General features: G+C 37.5%; 1 long non-coding RNA gene and 1 pseudogene across 1 annotated transcript in view; both read left to right on the top strand.

The window, feature by feature from the left end:
* LOC118544007 (uncharacterized) overlaps positions 1-15,577 on the top strand; it is a 198,556-nt gene that overhangs the window by 32,403 nt on the left and 150,576 nt on the right. The window contains exons 3-4 of the long non-coding RNA XR_013447212.1: positions 4,569-5,163; positions 5,296-5,448. This is a non-coding gene — a long non-coding RNA (uncharacterized LOC118544007). The remainder of the gene's footprint in view (positions 1-4,568; positions 5,164-5,295; positions 5,449-15,577) is intronic.
* Positions 5,889-6,358, top strand: LOC118544006 (ELAV-like protein 4 pseudogene; annotated as a pseudogene).

Here is a 15,577-nt window from a genome sequence, read left to right as displayed (position 1 = left end):
ACACTCATTTAACCCCTTAATCCCGGCTTGATTAAGATCACTGGGTTATTGATCCCAAGACCACTCAAGATGACTGACTCATCTCTAGCTCAGTTTACTGGTCTCAGAAATACCTACTAAATTTTCATCTTCTCCAAAATACATCCTTCCCCCTGCCACCAGTTCTGTCTCTAAAACATAGAACTGATTATCACTGTTGCTCAAAAAATATTTTTATCTCCCTCTTCCCTTTCAGAGAACAGAATCCAAAAATTTCCCAGCCTACCACTGTTGCTTCCAGAGTGTTTTCTGCCCTCTCAGCTCTTTCCTGTTGGGCCCCAGGCTTGTTCTCATCACAGTCTCACTGGTTGACATGTCTTTCCCTTGCTCCCAGTAGGCAAGGAAACATTTTGTGGGTCCTGATCTTTAGCATGGAGCACTGCACATCTAAGCATAGTAGGTCAATATTTTCCAGCACATCACACTCTTGTTTTTCCTTCTTTCTCATTAGTTTCTCCTACTTAGTCATTTTGCTGATTTCTCCTCATTTGCCCAACCTCATAAAATGAAGTTGCCCAAGGTTTAGTCCTTTGACCTCTTCTTGTAACTGTCGTCACTCCCATGGTGACTTAACCAATCTACACACTGATGGCTCCAAATCAATATCCCTGGCCAGACATTTTCCCTGAACTTCAAACTTACATGTCTACATATCTATTCCACACTTTCACTTGGAGACTAAAAATTATCTCAGATTTATAGATCCACAACTCAATTCCAATTTACCCCTTCAAATCTCTTTCATCGGCTGTCTTCTCTACCTTATAATGCATCAACCCCCAAACCATAAAGTCAAACTTGCCTCCCCTTTTTCTGTTATACCCCACATCCAATCTGTCATGTAATTTTGTGGGCTCTAAATTCAAAATATATTTAGGATTCATTTTCTGCTACCTCTACTCCTACCACCTTGGTCCAAGCCACCATAATCTCTCACCTACATTAGTGCAATAGCTTCCTAGTAGGTCTTCCTGGTTTTGCCCTTGACCTTTGTCTTAGGGTAGGCTGGATTGCCATAACAAATGGACCCCCAAATCTCAGTGGCTTAAAGAACAACACCTTTACTTCTTTCTTATGCAATAGTCAAAGGCCGAGGTCAAGTCTTCAAAGCAGCTCCCCAGTGCACATTTAGTTCTCTGGCCAGTGGCAGCTCTGTTCTCTCCTAGTCAGATGACCATACCTGCATGCCAAGACAGGTAGGAAATATGGTCCCTGGCTGGCCAGCCGCTTCCACTGACAACTCTATACTATGGAAGAAGGAGAATGGATTTGGGTCACCTGCCAGTTATCTCTGCTATACTCCCTAGACATCATTCTCAACATAGCAGCCAGACTTTTGAACAAAACTCAGATGCCTTCCAAACTCACTCCCTTACCACCTTCAAGCCTTTGCTCAAATGCCATCTTTCAATAAGGCCTATATTTTTCTTCCTTGTTTAAAATTGTGACTCCCCACCCTACCTACTTACACTCTTGTACACGTTTCCCTGAGTTTTCTTTTCTATCATTTATCACCTTTAAATATTCTACACAATTTACTTAATGTTGATCATCTATCTTGCTTGATAAATATAATCTCTCCTTTATTTACTGTTATTTTCCCAGTACGTAGAATAATGTCTGGCCCCATAATAGGTGTTCAATAAATATTTGTTGAATGACAGAACCAAGAGTGAGGCCCAATCCTTATAGGTGGTGATAACTCAAATTCCATCCCCTGATTAGGAACTACTACCTCTCAAATGTGTGCCAAATTGCACAAAGGGAATCAGGAAAGGGAGCACTAATATCCCCATTATAACAACAACAATAATCAAAATTAAATAATGTACATGTCTGCTACTAGTCACCAGAAGTGTCACCTTCATTGGGATTGGGGCACATTATGTAATAAATAGGGACATTGCCCCTGGTTCAGAGAATCACTTACCCTTCTTTTGATTCCTATCCCCTGTGGCCACCACCTCCTCCCTCAATAAATTAAATACTGTGGCTCATCTGAATGATTGCTACTGAATTCTTACCAAAGAAAATGAAAAACCCTCATGGTTATTACAGTCTGAAACAATAGAGATCACAATATCCAGGCCGCACATACCAGCTCAGAAATAAGGCAGATTTACTAAGCCTGTTGCCAGGTGAAGGATATAGTGTACTTTCTTGCCGTAATTTATATTTCCCCTGAGTTGCTTCATAGCTTAGGCAATGAGCTAACAGTCACTGAAAAGAAAGAGATGTGTCAATGCCTAAAGTTGAGCTTAGGTTTTTTCCTTTGTCTAATTGGCCTGGGCCCTCTGTAGTTGCTCCTGAGACCTGCCTTAAGCTCCCCTAAGCTGGGAGAAATGCCTACAAGCTGTCACAATACCCACTGTCTTGTTTTCTCTGGCTGGAGAGCTTTGACAGTTACCAAATTCACAAATTTATTGTCTGAGTCAAGTCTCCAGTGAGCACACGTTGTTTTCAGAGACAGTGGCTCCTGTAGATATAAAGTAAAAAAGAATAACATAATTAATTTATTCATTCATTCAGGAAATATTGATTGAGCATTCACTATATGCCAGGCACTGAACGTGGGGCATTCAATGATGAGCAAAATGGAATAGCATCTTCCCAGAGCTTGCAATTTAGTTGAAGATACTGACAAGTAAACAGACAATTACATATGGGTAATAAAGGCTGTGACCAAAGGTGCTTTGCAAAAGAGAAACACTTAGCTGGAATTTATTATATCAGAGATAGACTTTGGGGATCAAGGAAAGTGTCATGAAATAACCCTGCTACAAAGAATAGATCTAATCTAAATCTTACTTAAGCATTGAGAAAGCAGGGTTTGAGATTAAGAAGAGTGGTTTCTATTATTTTGTGTTTTTCTTTTTTGTTTTTTTTTTAGTTTTTGTACTTGTTTTTGGCAGAGGATTCTCCTCAAAAATATTAATAAGATTAAGTTAGGTGTGCTGAGTTCAACGGGATTTCCAATAGATATATCTGTGTTACTGCCCTCATTTCTTTCTTGTTTCTGTTCTGCTTCCAGTCCCAATTTTTTTCTTTCTCCCCCCATTTTTTTCCATAATAATTTCAATTTAGAGGACAAATATGCTGAGAAACAATGAGCTGCAATTTCATATCCTATTGGTTCTATTTCTACTGCAAATACTCTGAACTAACTGGGTGTTTACTCTCTGGTGTTCATCACTGATCCAAGCCCTCCTACTATAGCCCATTAGGTTATGAAAATGCTACCCAATAGAAAATATGCTCAGTCCCCCTTTCTCCAAGATTTAATCTTATTATTCAAATAACAAGAAAGAAGACTCTTTTGAGTATGAAAATTTGGGGAAGTTACAAACTAACAGGCATCAACTTGGCAGTAAAACAAAAACCCTTCATCCCTAAAGGCACACATTACAGGCTATGATTTCTAAAAGTTTAGTTATTATCATTTTAGGTAACATTGCCATAAAGGGATCTCTGCAAGAGTGTCAAAATTCTTCTCTCTCAAGTTAAATTTTGTAAAGAGGTCTCCCTTTGCCATGTTGTCTACAGAATCCCCATCTGGTGAATCCCAGACACTCAGGATAAGCCTGGCTGGCCATTACACCTGTACTTGAAAATATCATCTCATAAACCTGACTTCTAGAAGGTTCTTCTGCCTTTGAAAGTATTACTGAATCTTTATTTTATTCATTAAGAACTATTTAATAAGCATTTACTTTGTGCCATGGCCCTATTTGAAAGAAAAACAGGACCGAGTATTTACTATCCAATTGCACCTTTCTTAGAGGGAGAAACATCAAATGACTAGTATCAATAAATATTATAGGAGAACTCAGATATAGCCTCTTGCTGACAGTAGGGAACATTCTGGTTCATACCAAAAACAATTAGGCAAGACTAATCTAATCTCTAAATTTTAATTTTTAAGTTGATCCATATAATGCATAATCACTGTTTAAAACAAATAGCATTAAAAGACTTATATTAAAAATCAGCAGTCTCCTGTTCTACTCTCTCCCCACCAATCCCACTCCCTAGAGACACTTTCAACTTAATTAGCTGTCTCATTGACATTTACCTCTACATTTAAAATAATATGCTTATAATTAGGGTAACATATACTAAGTTTGCTTATCAGTTCCAGTTTATGCCTGTTGTCTTGGCATAATTATTACCAACGGTCTCCTTCACTCTCAAAAGTGTCTTGATGTGATAAATAATGACTGCTATACTTGCTATGAATCATCGTGATTTGTTGCTAAAAACACAGGATTAGGGATCTATAAATTTCCGTTATGGTAGTTGAGCCCTCTTATACCCTCCACTTTCCCTTGAATTCATCCTCCCAATTGAGCTATATAATTTTGGGTAGAATTCTATAATCAATACTTATCCTATTTTGGCTAAGTATTATTCAATGTAACCCAAGTACTTCATTGTGATGTTTTCTTTCTTGTATAACTTTTTGTTTTTTTCTGGAGTTAATAATTGCCTCTTTTTAAAATTAATTTTTATGCACCTTTATTTTTTCCCAGATGCTTTAACAAAGCTGTGAAATGCATAAGCAACAATTATTCCAAATTCTCGAACACTTCAGATGATATTTCCCTTGGCATCATTGTTTCTAGGGCCCTCTCTATCCTTCTGCTCCAAACCAGACCAGTTTGCTCTCTGGACCTGTCATCCTGGGACTTCTCTTCAAATTCTAAAAAAAATATTTTTTTTCCTCTGAATTAAAAACCCAGCCAAACAACCAAAGTGTAAAGGCAGAATAAATACATTCAAGGAATCAACAAATATACTCTAGCCAGCTACTGGAGGAATGACTTCAGGAAGTGAAATACATGAAGAAAGAAGCATAGCATACTGGTACCCTAATTAATAAAATCTCTGAATTTTTTGTTTCTTCCCAAGAAAGCATATACGCTACTTGCTACACTCTCCAAAAATGGCACAATTTAACACATTGGAACAAAAGAAAAATATAGGGAGATCCATCTTTCTTTTTTATCATGATCTAAAAACATAAATCCTTAGTAGTTGTGGAAATATGCTTGAAATTTAGACTGTGACAAGAACAAACATTTAAACCAAAAACAAATTTACTTGGCAAGGAGTGTAGGAAAGAAGGTATGTCATCTATCAACACTATTTGGTGATTCATGGATTTAAAAAAAAATCCACTGAATATATGAAGTTGAGCTATGACTTAGCAAAAGATTTTGTTCTGATGTAATGATGCTAATTTTAAACTTTAAACAGCTTGAAAAGGGAGATGAATGTCTGAAATGAAAATCTCAACTGGTTCAGAGATAAAGAATATAAAATCAGTACTTTGGGAAGGAGCCACATTAGCCTTCCTCTCTGCAGACCTACTTGCATTCCAAGAATAATTTTCATCTCTATCAAAAACAGGTAAGCTCTTTTTATCAATACTCCTACCTCAACCAACTCATTGTGGTTATCCTATTCCTAAGGTTTTCTATAGAAATGGTAAAAGAAAAAAAGCTATTGACTTTCTGCTACCCTATCCAAATTTGTTCATTCATGGAATAATCATTCATTGAGAATCCATATTTCTTAAAGTTCACATTTAACTTTCTTTTCCTCCTCTTAAATGTATTTAAATTTTTACTATGTTACTTATTACTTGTCTTCACTTTCCTTATATCCTTTCTGGGGATAGCCTGAGGGTGACAATAGAATTTTCTTCTATGACTCTTCTCTTTTCCTTCTGTAGTCATGTTTCACCACAGACATTCACGGAGGGATGTACATATCCCCTTACTATTCATTGTGTCCAGATGTGTGGTTTAATTACATTATCAGTATGCACTGTATCAAGAATAGCCTTTATAGCGCCCAGCCTCCGTCGCCTCCCGCCGGACTGCACCGCCGGGAAGATGCGCCTCAAGAACCAGATAATTAGCACCATGGAGCCACAGGTGTCAAATGGCCCGACATCCAATACAGGCAATGGACCCTCCAGCAACAATAGAAACTGTCCTTCTCCCATGCAGACAGGGGCAGCCACAGATGACAGCAAAACCAACCTCATAGTCAACTATTTACCCCAGAATATGACCCAGGAGGAATTCAGGAGTCTCTTTGGGAGCATTGGTGAAATAGAATCCTGCAAACTCGTGAGAGACAAAATTACAGGACAGAGTTTAGGGTATGGATTCGTTAACTATATTGATCCAAAGGATGCAGAGAAAGCCATCAACACTTTAAATGGACTCAGACTCCAGACCAAAACCATAAAGGTTTTGACGATTCATGATTAACAACTAGATTCCTGGATAGTTCTGGAAAGCCCTGAGGAAGTGGTGGAGACTGTAGTGAGGTGGAGAGCTCACTCTCCCACTGTTTGAGTCTTACAGGGCATTTATATATTTTATATTTATATATTTTTAAATGTTCACCATCAGTCCTTGGGCTGAAATTTTTCTAGTCATGATTTGATTTTTATGAAATTTATCCTCTAGTAAATTCCTCAAAAAAGGCTAAAAAAAAAAAGGGCACATAATTCCCTAAATTCCTTAAATTGATTTTTCTATATGCTTGATATTTGAAGGAGACCTTAGCTGGATATAAAATACTTGCTTCACAATTCCTTTCACTAAGCTTTTAAAAAATGTTGTTTTAATGTTGCCTAGCTTTATATGTTGGTTTTGAAATGTCTGATGTTGGTCTAATTCTTTTGTCTCCATAAGTTATTTGATATTTCTGCCTGGAGACCTTGATGGTTTATACTTGTCTTTGAAATCTAATGAGTTTTACTAGAATATGTCTTAAGAGTTTAATCATTCTGGATTAATTTTTCCTGGTACCCAGTGAACTCTCTGAATGTATAGATGTAAGTCTTTTTTCATTCTATAAAATGATCTTGAATTATAGTTTAAAATACTAGCTCTGTTGGGGCACTTAGGTGGCTCAGTCAGTTAAGCGTCCGACTCTTGATTTCAGCTTAGGTCATGATCTCAGGGTCATGAGAATGAGCCTCATGTTGAGCTCCATGCTCAGCAGGGAGTCTGCTTGGGATACTCTCTCTCTCTCTTTCTCTTCCTCTGTCCCATCCCCCCATTCCCTTGCTCATGTGCTCTCTCTCACTCTCTCAAAAAAAATTAAAATATTAGCTCTGCTTTATTGTTTTTTTCTTCAGGGTCTCTGTTAACACGAAAATTATTCCCTTTTTGCCTGTCTTCCAAGTCTGCTGCTCTCCCACTGGTCCTTTTTACTGCTTTATTTAGGCCATTTTCATTTTCTCCAGGGTTTCCTTGCCCTCTTTCAATACCCCTTATTAAATTGTTTGAGTCTATTCTCCCTTGGGCAACTTGCAATTTATTCTTTTTTTTTGAGATAATTTTGTCATTTTCTTCTGTTGTTTTCCTAAATGCAATCACCCCTTTTCATTTATTCTGATTTTGCCCATTTTATTTTTAGTTTTTGTACTTCTAATTTATTTATTTATTTATTTATTTATTTATTTATTTTAATTTAATTTTATTATGTTATGTTAGTCACCATACAATACATCATTAGTTTTTGATGTGGTGATCCATGATTCATTGTTTTTATATAACACCCAGTGCTCCATGCATTACATGCCCTCCTTAATACCCATCACCGGACTAACCCATCCCCCCACCCCCTTCCCTCTAAAACCCTCAGTTTGTTTCTCAGAGTCCATAGTCTCTCATGGTTCATCTCTCCCTCCGATTTCCCCCCATTCATGTTTCCCTTCCTTCTCCTAATGTCCTCCATGCTATTCCTTATGTTCCACAAATAAGTGAAACCATATGATAATTGACTTTCTCTGCTTGACTTATTTCACTTAGCATAATCTCCTCCAGTCCCATCCATGTTGATGTGAAAGTTGGGTATTCATCATTCCTGATGGCTGAGTAATATTCCATTGTATATATGGACCACATCTTTTTTATCCATTCATCTGTTGAAGGGCATCTCAGCTCTTTCCACAGTTTGGTTATTGCAGACATTGCTGCTATGAACATTGGGGTGCATATGGCCCTTCTTTTCACTACATCTGTGTCTTTGGGGTACATACCCAGTAGTGCAATTGCTGGGTCATAGAGTAGCTCTATTTTTAATATTTTGAGGCACCTCCACACTATTTTCCAAAGTGGCTGTGCCAACTTGCATTCCCATCAACAGTATAAGAGGGTTCCCCTTTCTCCACAACCTCTCCAACATTTGTTGTTTCTTGCCCTATCAATTTTTGCCATTCTAACTGGTGTAAGGTGGTATCTCAATGTGGTTTTGATTTGAATTTCCCTGATGGCTAACGATGATGAACATTTTTTCATGTGTCTGTTAGCCATTTGTATGTCTTCTTCAGAGAAGTGTCTGTTCATATCTTCTGCCCACTTTTTAACTTGATTATTTGTTTTTTGGGTGTTGAGTTTGAGAAGTTCTTTATAGATCTTGGATACCAGCCCTTTATCTGTAGTGTCATTTGCAAATATCTTCTCCCATTCTGTGGGTTGCCTCTTTGTTTTGTTGACTGTTTCCTTTGCCATGCAGAAGCTTTTTATCTTGATGAAGTCCCAAAAGTTCATTTTTGCTTTTGTTTCACTAGCTTTTGGAGATGTATCTTGAAAGAAGTTGCTGCGGCTGATGTCAAAGAGGTTATTGCCTATGTTCTCCTCTAGGATTTTGATGGATTCCTGTCTCACATTGAGGTCTTTCATCCATTTTGAGTTTATCTTTGTGTATGGTGTTAGAGAATGGTTGAGTTTCATTCTTCTGCATGTGGCTGTCCTATTTTCCCAGCACTATTTAAAACAGTTTCTCATATTTCCAAATGCTTGTATGAAAGTACTCAATTCTGCTTGATGTGAACTTACAGTTTTCTTTACAGTTTTCTTCTTTATAGTTTCCTTCTTATTCTTGGTTGTCTTATCAGAGGAGAATTTGCCTCAGTTGATAGGCATGAAATTTCATTTCCTTTGTTTTCACTGTATCTCTATGTGGACTTGACTTATATTTGTTCGTATTTATGGTATTGAAGTGCTTTGAGATTCTTGGTTTAATGGCATCATTTCTTTTCTTTTTTTTTTTTTTAAGGATTTTATTTATTTATTTGACAGAGAGAAAGAGTGAGAGAGAACAAGCAGGGGGAGCAGCAGAGGCAGAGGGAGAAGCAGACTTCCTGCTGAGCAAGGAGCCCAATGCAAAGCTTGATTCCAGGACCCTGGGATCATGACCTGAGCTGAAGGCAGACACTTAACTGACTGAGCCACCCAGACACCCCTAATGGCATCATTTCATACTGGTATAGCAAAACTCAGGTACTTTGGCAGTTTTTTGGGGGTGTGTTTTTATGTGGTAAGGAAGGCCATGAGTCCTTTGCTTTTTTTATATTTCTCCTTTATCTTGTGGAAATATAAGATCTCCCTTTTTTCTTATTTTCCCCTTTTCTTTTTTTCCTCTTCCCTCTTCTACTCCCCAAAGGGTATTTTTTCCCTTCCTTTTTCATATTTCTTTTTTCCCACCCAGAGCTATGAGATTCAAAGAGTGCCATATTAAACCCTGCCTGTCCCTTTAAATCACCATACTTCAAGTTTCCTTCCTTAATTTCTCTATTTTTGAATAATGTATTGTTACAGAAGGGCACCAGGCATTTGTTTTAATTAGATATGGCAAGACACACAGATGCAGAAATGACTGTCATGAAGGAAGAAGTTTTTTTACACCCATGCTCATTCCTGGATGCTTTTTTAGTATTTACAGGCTTAGAGTGGACTTAGTCTTTTTGTTGGTAGAATAATTTCAAACTTAGGATTCTTCACTAGCTTCCCTATTTTGCCTTGCCTGCAGTTCTGGGTCTGCTTTTGCTCACCCAAGAGCCTCGTGGCAGCGAGGTTGGGGTGGGAGTGTGAGAAGCTGCATTCTGGGATTTGAGTTTATTCTTTTTTTTATTCATAGTTATTTTGAAGTTTGGACATTCTCTATCTCCAGGTTGTGCTGAAATATGATTTGCGTATAAATTTACTTTTTCTTTCTGCTGTTTGTACTCTTTGAGGAGGATATATGAGGGGGCAGGTGGTGATGCTGCCACCATTGTCTGAACCTACCAAGAGGTCCATCAACTTCATTTTTATTGAAAAGTATGGCAGACACAGAGTTGCCTACCAGCTTCCATTTTTCTCTCATTCTTACCTGCTACCAAAAACTTGATTTGTAGTAAAGGAAGTAAATACATAATTGTGTTGTTGGGTACTTATGTGTCTTATTCAATTTTTAGGCTCCTGTGGCCACGTGACAATTTAGTCAAAGAGATACAAGCAGAAATCTACTTGATGGGTTTTGCAGGAAAGTCTGTACCTCGATAGAAATGGTTAGACTCTTATTAACTTATTTCTTCATAGTTCATGATCTGAAATACAAATTTGCTTAGCCAGGCATCAGGTGGGTTGTAATGTACCAATGAGGGGTGTGTGAGTGGGGCATGAGCATGCCAGGTGCACCACGGTGTGATACACACCTGCTAAGGGGAGGAGGAAGATAAGCAGGGAAGTGCTGATTTGGGAAAACAGGAGGTAGGGGAGCAGAAAGAAAGTTATAGCAGGTAGAGAGGGCTTCAAATAGGAAAACCCAGAGAAAATGTCAAATCGAAATTGAATATAAATTAGAAAAATGCTTGAGATATATAATAGTTTGTCTCCTTTGTTTGTTATGACAAGGTGGATTTATATTCCCTAAAACAATTCCTTATACATAGGGAGTGCCCAATCATTATTTTTGAGTGAAGGATTGAATCAATAAGCTTTGAGGTAGGGAATAATTAGTTTTCAAATGGGCTCCATAATCTTGAACTATCTAAATATTTTATGCTTGCTTTCTCCATTTTTGAATAATATATTGTTATAAAAGTATACACAGGATTTGTTTTAATCGGGTATGGTAAGACATACAGACGCAGAAATGACTGTCATGTTTTATACCCACATAAACACAGGAGGCCCAGCACAGCATGTAGGGCCACATGAGGAAGTACCAAGGTTGGTCAGGAGGTAGAGGAAGCAGGGGAAACTACGGGCAGGGACCTTTATTGTGGTTTCTGTGGGAAGGAATGGAAGAGACCAGGGTAAGCCAGTTTAAGATTGGCTAGTTTGAATAATTTCAGCAGGCTCTGGGGCATAGAGACTGTCCCAAGTTGTCTGAGGGCTGGCCCTGGCGTGATTAGGGCAAGAGTGATTATGGAAATAGTGGCCTGAAGTGTGAGAGCCTGAAAAGGGCTGGAGGTAAGGGCTCTGTATTAGATGGTTGCACATGAAAGGGGAGTTATTTGCTATCTTCAGGGTCAGCAAGGCCCCAGATGTAAAGATTCAAATACAGAAAACATGGTTATTATATACATTATGTACATTATATACATTTATATACATTTTTGCAGTTACCTCATTTCCTTTTATTAGTAGATATAAGCTCATTCACAAGGTAACTTTATATTCTGTAGTTCTCTCTACTAAGTGTATATACTAAAATCTACATAGTAACAGATACTAATAAAGTTTCTGGTAATGGGCTGTCTGCTTGTGAGCCCTCAATGAATAACATTTAATGAATGCTATAGAGACTTTCAACAAAATATTAAATGCAACCAATGACAGCCCAGTTAACCAGTGGTGAAACTAGGAATTGACCCTAGGCTTTTTGTTTCCCAATGCATTGTGTTATCCAATAAAATCATGCTTTGACCAGAGTAAAAGTCTATGCAGCTGCTCTTGAGAATATCTAAATAGAAAACTTTAGGTAAAAAGCATCTCACTTGTGGTCAGAAATCAGGAGCCTATTCAAAATAACTGACTCTGGGAAGTTCAAGGGACATTCCAGGAAGAATTTTCTCCACTTCTGCCTTTTTTTTTTTTAATGTTCAATGATTCATTAGTTGAATATAACACCCAGTGCTCATCATATCACATGCCCTCTTTAATGCCCATCACCAGTTACCCTATCCCCCCCACCCACCTCCCTTTCCGCAACCCTCAGTTTGTTTCCCGAACTCAAGAGTCTCATATAGTTTGTATCCCTCAATGATTCTGCCTTTTGGATTTGCAGTGTCCTATTGAATTACTTCCCGAAGATGAATCATGGCAAGCGTGATTGAAATCTAGACAGTTGTTAGTGTCCTAAACATCAATAATAACTGCAAGCCAAATACCACTAGAGCAATTAGCAAAATCCCAACACCCTGAGCTATTGGTCTCTCCACTTTGGGGCAATAAATAAATTTAAGAGACCCAAAGAAAACTTCAAGGTCATATCCTTATTAGTTCCCAGATATGCCACTTATATCTGTACTTCCTAGAACAACAAAACAGTAATTATCTGAGTCATAAACCTTGTGATTAAATTCTGTGATTATTATTTTTCTCCAACTAAATAAACTGTATACATCTTCACAATTTAATTGAACTCAAGTAGCTTACTCTAGCTGCTTAGCTACAGACAAAAACATGGGTATTAGTGTATCTAAAATGATGCTTTAATAATTATTTTAGTTTCTCTTCATACTCTCCCCTCATAGGAAATTGTGGCTTCATTGGATGGTTGCTCTGCAGGCTGCAGGCAGATGTCAACCAACCCTGGTGAAGACTGTTTCCTTGATTGGCAACCAGTCAGGCTAATGTAATTTGTATTTCCAGCAGAACTTTGAAGAAAGTTTAAAATTGCTACCTTAGTAATAGCAGAACTCTTGGTTTATAATCTTCTCAATACAGAAAGCTTTTTTCCCATTACTTGAGTTACAAAACACCCTTCCAGTTATAAACCATTTAAGTATGTATAACTAGCATGATCAATACTAGATTCATTTCTATAAATATAGAATCAAGCAAAAACCTGCATAAAATGGGTATTAATGGTATATTGCCCATTCTTTTTTTTTTTTTTTTTTTTAAGAACCATATAAGAAGCTTTTTCTTAGCAGGGATAATTCTATATTGCATTGATGTTGGTTTTGTTTATTTAGCTTTCGCTTTTAAAGAAAAAAGACTCACGTTAGGAATAAGTATAGAAATTATCAAAATCTATAGAATTATGAAGCTTTATGGCATTTTATAAAGCACTTTCACATTAATTATTTCATTGTGACTTACAGAAACCCTATGAGGGAAGTGGGGCAGGCATTACAGTTTCTATTCTAGAGTTGAAAAAAACTTACATAAAAGTAAAAGCACTTTGCTTGCCCTTAGAAACATGACAAATTAACAGTAGAGCCAGGGTCAAACCTAGACCTTATAAGCACAAGACTGTGTTTCTTGTTGGTGTTTTTTTTTTTACTTAATTAAATTTTAATTAAACTACACCCTGACTTAAGGAATTAATTCTCCACTCTGAGAAAAAGTATACCTATTCTCTTTCTGCACCAACTCCCACTCTCACCAACCCATCGTCATCACCTTTCTTTAATGATCTATTACTTTAGTCACTAAAAACATCCATCCAGCAGCACCTGGGTGGCTTACTCAGTTAAGTGTCTGACTCTTGATTTCGGCTCAGGTTATGATCTCAAGGTTGTGAGATGGAGGCTGGCATGGGGCTCCAGGATCAGCACAGAGTCCACTTGAGATTCTCTCCATCTACTCCTCCCCCCTGCACAAGCTTGCTCTCTCTTTCTCCCCTCCCCCCTCAAATAAATAAAATCTTTAAAAATAAATAAATAAAAACATCCATCCATTTTGGCCCTAACCTATCACCAGCCTGTATGGCCATCTATTCAACTGTTACGAGCTCAATTAGATGAGTACATTGACACATCAATCAAAAATCACTCCTATTAATTCCTATCAATCTGTTAAAGCACTACTAAGCAATTCTGGCCTCTCTCAAGCCCATAGAACCTCTGCCCTCACACCCCAGGTTCCATTATTTTCTCTAGTTGCCCAGAATGATTACCAGACTCCGCAATAAGCAGAACTTGCATGCAGGATCAAAACGTCCACATCCCTGTATCTCATTCCTTCATATTCCTGCTGGATGGAAACCCAAGTTATTAGACTCAACAAACTAGCTGGCTAATTCTACTACAGGGTTTATGATTGATTATAGTTTGAAAATACCCACTTCCCTGAAAAAGGGTTACTGTTTAACAAAAAGCCTTCAATAACTTACTCCAAAGGGATTGATTAAGTAGTCAGGCAAGGCTAGAGGAAGGGCTTGTTAGGTATTTTCTTAATGTGTGATTCTACCACTATCATATGGAGGCTCAATAAAGTGTTTTAGTTTAAAGTGAAATAAGTCAAGCAGAGAAAGTGAATTATCATATGGTTTCACTTATTTGTGGAACATAAGGAATAGCATGGAGGACATTAGGAGAAGGAAGGGAAAAATGAAGGGGGGTAAATCGGAGGGGGGTACAAGCCATGAGAGACTATGGACTCTGAGAAACAAACTGAGGGTTTTAGAGGGGAGGGGTGTGAGGGTATGGGTTAGTCCAGTGATGGGTATTAAGGAGGGCACGTACTGCATGGAGCACTGGGTGTTATACGAAACCAATGAATCATGGAACACTACATCAAAAACTAATGATGTACTGTATGGTATCATAACATAAAAGAAAGTGTTTTGGTTTAAAAAAACACTTAGAAATTCTGAAATCCACTGTTCTAAAATAAAGCTGCCTAATTGTACCTAAGGACAATATCAAGCCCCGAAGAGAGAAGGATGGAAACAAACTGGAGTGAATTTAATGTGGACAACAAAGTTTCTAATAAAAGCAAGGTGATATTTAGGCACAAACTATAAGGGTACAGAGGAAGAGAACTATTCATTTATTGAATACTTACCGTGTTTAAAGTGCTTGGGTATGATAAAGAAACCACACTTCATATTGAATTTGTGTCAAAAACAAGATAGACTTACTTCTTTACTCCAAACACTATAGCTGCTGGAAGGAAAACAGATTGAATGCTTTTTCCTTCCACTCATAGCTTTTCAACATATATGGAGTACAAACAAACAAAAATGTACAAACAAAACCCATCCCCTAATTTGAATTTTGTGATGAAATTCACAACCTAAGGGAAGAATCAGACATAAATCTCAGGAACTCCACTATTTCCTACCAAAGATGTATTTAGTGATTTTCAGCAATTCTCTCAAGTTAGAGGTTAAAGGTTCCCCAACAGAAATCTAAAGGTAGTCTTAGTAAAGCAAATTAACAACAAGAGGAAACTAGTCATTTGGAATATAAAACAAAGGATAATTAAATTTAGTCTTACTGAAACCTGGCTCTTGGTTTTGTTTGTTTCTTTTTTGGCTCAAAGTAAGGCCACTGACAGCAGATCGTTTGTACAAATAAAATACAACAGGTCCAGAGACAGCTTTCACTCTCTGCGAGATTCCTTATCTTTAGATGTTTCCTTATTCCCTAAATCTGGGCCAAAAAGATGCTTAGATTGTTTTTATGATATCTAGTAAATGAGAGACTAAGTTTTAATTCTACACATACATTATTTCATGTAATTCTCATAATAATTTGAAAAGTTTACATGTATTGTCTTTTTTTGTCTTT

Source organism: Halichoerus grypus, chromosome 4 (genome assembly GCF_964656455.1).
Source record: "Halichoerus grypus chromosome 4, mHalGry1.hap1.1, whole genome shotgun sequence".
Taxonomy (NCBI): domain Eukaryota; kingdom Metazoa; phylum Chordata; class Mammalia; order Carnivora; family Phocidae; genus Halichoerus; species Halichoerus grypus.
The sequence above is the reverse complement of the archived record's forward strand: the minus strand, read 5'-3'. Positions and strand labels throughout refer to the sequence as shown.